Source organism: Tupaia chinensis, unplaced genomic scaffold (assembly GCF_000334495.1).
Source record: "Tupaia chinensis unplaced genomic scaffold, TupChi_1.0 Scaffold145093_1, whole genome shotgun sequence".
NCBI lineage: Eukaryota > Metazoa > Chordata > Mammalia > Scandentia > Tupaiidae > Tupaia > Tupaia belangeri.
Window position 1 is genome coordinate 128209 of NW_006204954.1, and position 7988 is coordinate 136196.

The following is a 7988-nucleotide window of genomic DNA, read 5'->3' on the forward strand; positions in this document are numbered from 1 at the left end:
AAATATATTCAAAGTATTAAGTGAAAAACAGCTTCAACCAAGAATACTATACCCGGCAAGATTATCTTTCATATGAAAAGCATTCTCAGATAAACAAGACCTGAAAGAATTTGCCAATAGCAAACCCACTCTTTAAGAAGTTCTGAAAGGAGTGCTCTACGAGGAAAACTAAAGACACATACAGAAATAAGAGAACAAAAGGCAACCAAGAAAATGACCAATATAATGTTAGGGACAAGAAATATCAGTAACAACTTCCAGGATTTAAACAAAAGATTGGACCACAGTAACACTGCATATTCAGCAGAAGAGTGTTTGAACATAAGACTAAAGTTACGAAATAGAATTTTATGACTTCTGAGTAAAACATTACTGATTTCTTTTGTTTTACTATGCTTTGTTTTCCCAATTTAAACATTTTATTTTCTTTTGAGTTGTTGATAGGTTCAGAAATTTGTTAAATACTTTTCTTGATTGTTTCTTTAAATGGAAACAAACTTTTCTTCCTTCCTGATCCCTCTTGAATTGGAAATTTGGGGTGTATTCTTATTTTTTGGCAGAAGGGTTATTTGCATACGTTCAATAATGCTTGTTGCATTGAATCAGAAATTGGAAATACTCATTACTGGACAGGGCTTTGACTGGAAAGTCGTATCTGATGATGAACTTGTGCAGCCAGCGGGCTGCCCCTGGCGCGGAATGGGCGGGCTGGGGGCGCTGTGGCTCCCCCTCTGCAGAACCCCTGGGCACCATCGTGCTGAGTAACCTGGCATAAGCGGTGAAGCGGTGAAGCGTGTGCTCACCTTCCTGCCAAAGCGTGTGCTCACCTTCCTGCCAAAGCACAGCTGCGGGTGGCCCAAGTGTGCCGCTTATGGAGGGAGTGTGCGCGCTTATGGAGGGAGTGTGCGCGCAGAGTGCTGCGGACCCACCGAGTGTGGCCTGGATCTCCACAGGCCTGGCCGACTCCGGCGGCTTGCAGGGACATTGCCTGGTGCGCGTGGTGGCAGAGGAGCTCGAGAATGTTCGCATCCTGCCCCAACAGTGCTGACTCCGAAACTTTCATTAGCCTGGAAGAATGTCGCGGCCACAAGAGAGCAAGGAAGAGAACCAGCATGGAAAGGGCATTTGCCCTTGAGAAGCTATTCCTCAAACAGTGCCAAGTCCTTGGAGTCTTGACCCCAGGAATTGTAGTGACTCCAGTGGGATCCGGTAGCAATCATCCTCAAGAAATTGAAATTGGAGAATCTGGCTTTGCTCTATTATTTCCTCAAATTGAAGGAATAAAAATACAGCCCTTTCATTTTATTAAAGATCCAGAGAGTTCAACACTAGAGAGGCATCAGCTCCCTGAAGTCAGTCTCAGAGAACCCTGACCTCCTCGTCTTTGGCTGCATTCGCTGTAAGGTGGGACCCAGTGATTACCTGCTGGCGTGGTCAGCACTTTCAGCCACACGAACATCATTTTGGCTGGGGGCCAAGTCGTCCCTGACTTCAGAGGAGCCTCGGAATGTTGACGCCACGGGTGTGGCCGGACTGTCATTTAGTGGACCCCGGATCCAGAGTGCCACCGCGCTGCTCAGTGAGGATGTCAGTGAGAAGGCGGCCGAGGCTGCCATGCAGCGGCTCTGGGCAGCCAAGATCCCGGAGCAGAACGCCGTGGGCTTCATGTTCGCGCGCCTGGGCTGCGGCTTCCAGCACTGAAGAGCCAGGGAGGCCTCAGCGTTCAGGAAGTTTTTCTCTAGCGTTCCTTTGTTCGGCTTCTTTGGAAACGGAGAAATTGGGTGTGATCAGATAGTCACCAGGAACTTCATACTGCAGAGGTGTACTGAGGTCAAGGGTGACCACCTGTTTGACAGCTATGACGATAATGGCGCTCATCCACCTGGGGTCTCCAAAATAAAGCCATCGTTCAAGTGGCTGTTTTAATACACAACTTTTGGATTCTGCCTTTCTCCAGAAAATGGAGACGTGGGGTATGTGTATTTCAAACAGAAATAACGTAAGATACATCCTTTTGTAGTTCGATGCTCTAAGACCACCGAGCGTAGCCTGCGATGTGCTGGGAGGACAGCTTTGGGCAGGACACAGCCCAGGGGTGGAAGCTGCAGGAGCCACAAGCAAACCGGTCCCAGCTCATCGCAGCCGGTTATGTGGCTGTGGGACAAGGTTATGTGTAAGTGGGAGGAAGGACAGACACTGCAGGCGTTCCTCGGCTGCCTCTGCATTGCTAGACAATCTTTTAACAGAATCACAGAGACTGATTTTCTTAACGGAGGAGAAAACTACAGAGCTGACTGTTGGAGAAATCTTTCCCTGCCTTTCAACTTCACCAATTTTTTTTTTCAGACACTGTAACAGTATTACTGACTTTTTACTTATTGGATAAAAATTGAAGAACTATTTTTGTTATGGTACAGTTCAGATAAATTGCCAGGATTAATCAGGCAATGTTTTATCAGTAAAACATTTTCATTTTTTCCCTTAGAGAAATTGAGAGAAGTCTTCTCCTAATTAGATACAGCTAATGAGTAGAGTGGAGAATTGCATCACTTTATTTTGGTTTTATACCAATAAAGCATATCTTGGAAACTGAAAAAAAAAATTAACTTGTGTGCTGGGCATTTGCTTTTCAACAATTTGAGTAGTTGACATGTGAATATTTTCTCAAAAGTATTTAAAACCATATTGTCTCCATCGTTCTAGAGTCACAGCAAAATCATAAGAAATATTTTGAACATTATCTTTAAAGTTCAGTAATTTGAAATTTTGAAAGTTGTTTATTAACTGTCAAGAACTATGGAGTACGAGCAAAAATTTTTTGATATGTAAAGTAAATGTGGAAAAATGTAAAAATAAATAAATAATGAAACAAAGAAAAAATGTTAAATGATCATAGTCATTGAAATAGTAAATATTCCAACACAATGATGTTTAGAGGACTCTGTAAGTCAGGTCATTGCATTGTACTCTGAAGAGAACTGTGTAGTATGTAAATTATATCTCAATAAAGCTACCTTCAAAAATTAAAAAAAGTGGATTAAAACATTGAAATATCACAAAGTAATGCTTTTTAACTCCTCAGCATCAACTGAGTGATGTCTGCTTAATTAGAGCATTTCTGATTTATTTCCAAAGTTCATCAACAATCACTAGTATTTATTTATCATGACTCTGCTTCTGTGATATGCAACCTGGAACTCCTAGACCCTCCCACCAGCCCATATTCAGTGTCCCATCGTGAACAGCTGAGAAGGCACGACCATCTCAGAATCTCTGGGAGAAAGGTTTCTCCTCACCCCATCTTTAGCCTCCCTCAGTAAAGGGGTCTTTAGAAAATTTGTAAAAGGGGTCAGCAAGTAACATAGTGGTTAAGGTACTGAACGTCCACATGGCTGACTACAGTTCAAGATCTGGACCTGGTGGCTTGAAACTCATGCTGGGTGCATGTGCATGGGTGCTCAAAATCCCCTAGAGAAGAATAGAAGAGATTGTGGCCATCCTCACTGGGTGGTGATTTCTCACTTTCTCTCTGTCTCTCCGGTGAGCACACAAGCCCTATAGCAAAAAAAAAAAAAAAAAAAACCTCTCTTTCAAAAAAAAAGTTTGTAGAAAATGTGTACTGTAAGTAACTGCATGGATTTCAAATTTTTTATACTGAAATTGTTACATTTTTATCCCATTTTTCCATGAACTTGAAAATGCATACTGTAAATAACTGCATGGATTTCAAATTTTTTATACTGAAATTGTTACATTTTTATCACATTTTCCCTTGAACGTTTTTTTTAACACACGGAATTGTGACACGGACAGTGTAAACGGTGCTCCCTTGGATGTGACTCTCTGGTGTGTTGCACAACCTTCCTGACTGGTCCAGGGCTCTGGCAGCCTAGCCCCGGTTTATAGTTCCTCTATTCAAACCCAGGCAGAAGAGGAAGGACAACCAGGATGGAGCATGTGGCTGACTAGCACCCTGCAGATGCCTCTCCCAACATGACTGTCAGGTAGGGCGATCGAACCTCACGGTTTACCTGGGGCTGAGGAATTTGGGTGGTAGGTGTAAGAGCTAAAACTGGGAAAGTTCTGAGAAACCAGGAAAGTTGGTGACCCTGCAGTGAGGGTCAACTCTTTCCAGTAGGTACAGTTTTCAGCAAAATGTGTGAGAAGATACCCAAAGGAGGGATACTGCACATCAGTTGTATCACTGCTTGGGACTGAATTACAATAGCTAGCTTGTTATTTTGTCATCGTGGAGGCATGAGAAACCAGGAAAGTTGGGGACCCTGTAGTGAGGGTCAACTCTTCCCAGTAGGTACAGTTTTCAGCAAAATGTGTGAGAAGATACCCAAAGGAGGGATATTGCACATCAGTTGTATCACTACTTGGGACTGAACTACAGTAGCTAGCTTGTTATTTTGTCATCGTGGAGGCTCAATGTTGTGTTAACTCATTCCTTTTGGCCTTACAATGCTATCATAAAACATCATGGTAATCTTTATTTGAGTACACTAGGCTATATACCCAGAGCTATTTCTTTTCCATTCAAATTCTATTCCAGCAAAAGTATTACTGTTCTATTTTTAAAAATTTTTAATTTTTTTCTAGTCTTGCCATTTTGTTTAGGTTATTGTTATCATTGTTTTTTCTTAGGAAGTTTTGAAATGCTCTATTAAATGTTTTTTTCAAAAGAAAAAATATATTTGTAACCCAAATTGCCTAATTTGTTATAGTTCTTAGTGAGGATGGATGTTCATATCTGACATCCGATAAATAGTAAAATGTTTTTTCTCACATTCATGTTTTGCCCATTCACCCATTCTAGTGTTTGCACATAGGAGATAAACAGTGGAGCAGGACTGGAACCCATCACTCTTCTTCTTCTTCTTCTTTTTTTTTTTTTTAAGATTATTTATTTATTTATTTATGAGAGACTTTTGCTATAGAGCATGTGTGCTCACCAGAAAGACAAAGAGAGAGTGAGAAATCACCCCCCAGGGGGGGATGGCCACATTGCAATCCCTTCTCCTTCATTCAACTTGGGATTTTGAGCACACACATACATGCACCCAGCATGACTTTTCAAGCTGCCAGTTCTGGGACTCAAACTTCTGTCAATGAATCATGTGGGAGTCTAGCACCTTATCCACTATGCCATCTGTCCCCTAATTATAATTATTTTTTAATTTGACCAGAGAGAGAAAGAAAAAGGGAAAGTGAGAAAGCAGGCTGCCAGATCTGAGGCTCAAACTTTGGTCAGCTATGTGAGAGTCCAGCGCCTTAACCACCATGCCACCTGCTGGCCCCAGGGTCCTTTATTCTTAAAAGGCAAAGAAGGGGGCCAGTAGATGGCGTGGTGGTTAAAGGCGCTGGATTCTCACATGGCCAAACTGCAGTTCAAGTTCCGGACTTGGCAGCTTGCTTTCTCACTTTCCCTTTCTCTTTCTCTGTCTCTCTCTGGTCAAATTGAAACAATAATAATAACAAATGGAATTAAATAAATAAATTTTACCCAAAAAAGGGCAAAGAAGGGCAAGGATAGTCTTTGGAGCCTTATTTACTGAAAGCAAACTGATTTAGATTTATAATTTCTTTTTTTTTTTTTTAAGAGGTTTTTGCTATAGGGCGCGTGCACTCGCCAGACAGAGAGAGACAGAGAGACAGAAAGCGAGAAATCACCCCCCAGGGGAGATGGCCATGCCAAAATCCCTTTTCCTCCATTCTCCTCTCGGGATATTGGGCACGCACACACACGTGCCCAGCGTGAGTTTAAGCCACCGGGTCCAGGACTCAAACTGCGGTGGACTACGTGGGAGTCCAGTGACATAGCCATTACGCTAACTGCTGGTCCCTAGATTTATAATTTCTATCTTTTGCACAAAACAAATCCAGAAAGAAGCAACAATAAAATGTGTTAATTTTTCACATTATTTTTACATCTATGACCCACTTTGAAACCTACGCAGAAAGAAGCAACAATAAAATGTGTTAATCTGGTTTTTACATCTATGACCCACTTTGAAACCTACTGGGAAAGACCTTATCAGAAAACTTAAATACCTATTGAAGAATGTAATTGATCTGATGTGGAATTTTGGAAACGGAAAATACATCTGGCAACTAAACAATTTCTGTTGAAAGACAAAGTAAATCATTGAGGGGAAAGAAAACAGAGACTGAGAGAAGACAGAAGGGCAAAACAGCGAGTTGAAGTCCACTTAGAAATGGCAACTCTAGAAGTACCCTGTCTTTCAAATTGTATCTGTATGTCTTTCAACTTGAATATGCTCATTCCTTCCCAAACCCCCTTCAGTTTTCTTCCTCAAATGAGGTTAGCGTTTCTGGTGTAAATGTAGCGTGTGCGCTGGCTCCAGTGACAATTGTTACAAAGTCACACAGTATTAACCATGGCCGCCAGTGCCTGGTGGCATGTGTACTCACCAGGCAGGGATAGACAGAGAAAGTGAGAAAGCAAGTGGTCAGGTCCAGGACTGGGATAGTTTTCTCATCTGCCATGTGGTTTTGGACATCATTCCTAGAAGATTGGTCACAAGCCTTGTTTCTGCACAACTTTTGCAAGAGTTTTCTTTTTGCTTTTCTGGGTCAGCAGCTAAGTCAGCGCCCACTGCTAAGCCCATTGTTGCATCCCAGCATCAGTTGCTGAGCCCATGCAAGACCGATTCTGCCGAGGTGGGTGACTCTCTAAGGAGCCCTGCTTTTTGTCTAGAACTAACGCTCTTCACAAAAAGTTAGCCTTTATAGACTGGACTCATCAGTTTCAGGTTAGGTTATAAACTCATTTATCCAAAGTCCCAAAGTCATGTGGGCTCATATTGGTTGCATCTTTCTAGACAGATTCCCTGGAGTTCAGAGTTCGCCTCCGTATGACGAAGGTTCTTCACTTTCAAGCACAGCTAGATGGAGTCCTGGGTAAAAGATCCTACATTACTTGCTTTGCTTTTGGCCTTTAATACTCTACGATTCCAAAAGACATGGATTCCAGAAAGGACATTCTCTTGTTATCAGTGTGTTCATTTGTTTTCTGAGCAGTTCAGAAGGCTCATAATAATAAAAGTGATTTAGAAATCCTAATCCAGCCCAGCCTGGTGGTAGGTACAGTCAAGAGCAGAGTGAACTGCAGTGCTAAGGGCTGTATGGTGGATTCACATTCCGGGGTCAGCCTGGGTAAGAGTGTGTGTCTAAGACCTTGGCAAGCTGGAGTGCTCACAGGAGGGAGATTGCGACAGAATAAGACCCTCTCGAGGGTGCTTCTCTCTCTCTTCCCAGTGTGCATGCACTTGCAATCTATCATGAATAAAAATAAACTTAAAAAAAAAATCCTAATCTTAGTCATCACTAAGTTCCAAAGTTCATATCATGAATATTCTTCCTATCTTGATTTTGCTCTTAATTATGCAAAAGTCATCTGTTCTAAAATTTACATTGCTCCTGCCAAAGCAAACAATCTAGTTATCATTTAATGATCTTCTACATTTTTTTGTAGCTTATGCATCCACTAAGTTGAAACATTTTTCTTTGGTGGTTAGGACATTGGCAGAAGAATTGTTTCTTAAATATCATCCCTCTTAGGGTTGTGAATTGAAAAATTCCCACCCTTACTCATTTATAAACATAATTTATCATTGCGGAATAAAAGTTCAGAGGCTAATTCTGAAGACTTTTGTAACGATTAGTCCCCATCCTGCCTGTTATTATGTGTGTTTCTGCTAAAGATGTGCCAGGTGTGTGCTGGCTGCAGAGACAAATATCATTTGATATTTCTAATTTTTCTTTTGAGAGGTTTACGCTATAAGGCGCGTGCACTCACCAGACAGACAGAGAGAGACATAGAAACAAAAAGCGAGAAATCACCCCCCAGGGGGGATGGCCACACCGCAATCCCTTCTCCTCCATTCTCCTCTTGGGATCTTGGGCACACACACACACACACACGCGCCTGGCGTGAGTTTTAAGCCACCAGGCCCAGGACG

At 42.1% G+C, this 7988-nt stretch overlaps 1 pseudogene; it reads left to right on the plus strand.

Annotated features, from left to right (window-relative positions):
- The first annotated feature begins 661 nt into the window (after positions 1-661).
- On the plus strand, positions 662-1900 carry LOC102485028 (F-box only protein 22 pseudogene; annotated as a pseudogene).
- The last annotated feature ends 6088 nt before the right edge of the window (positions 1901-7988 follow it).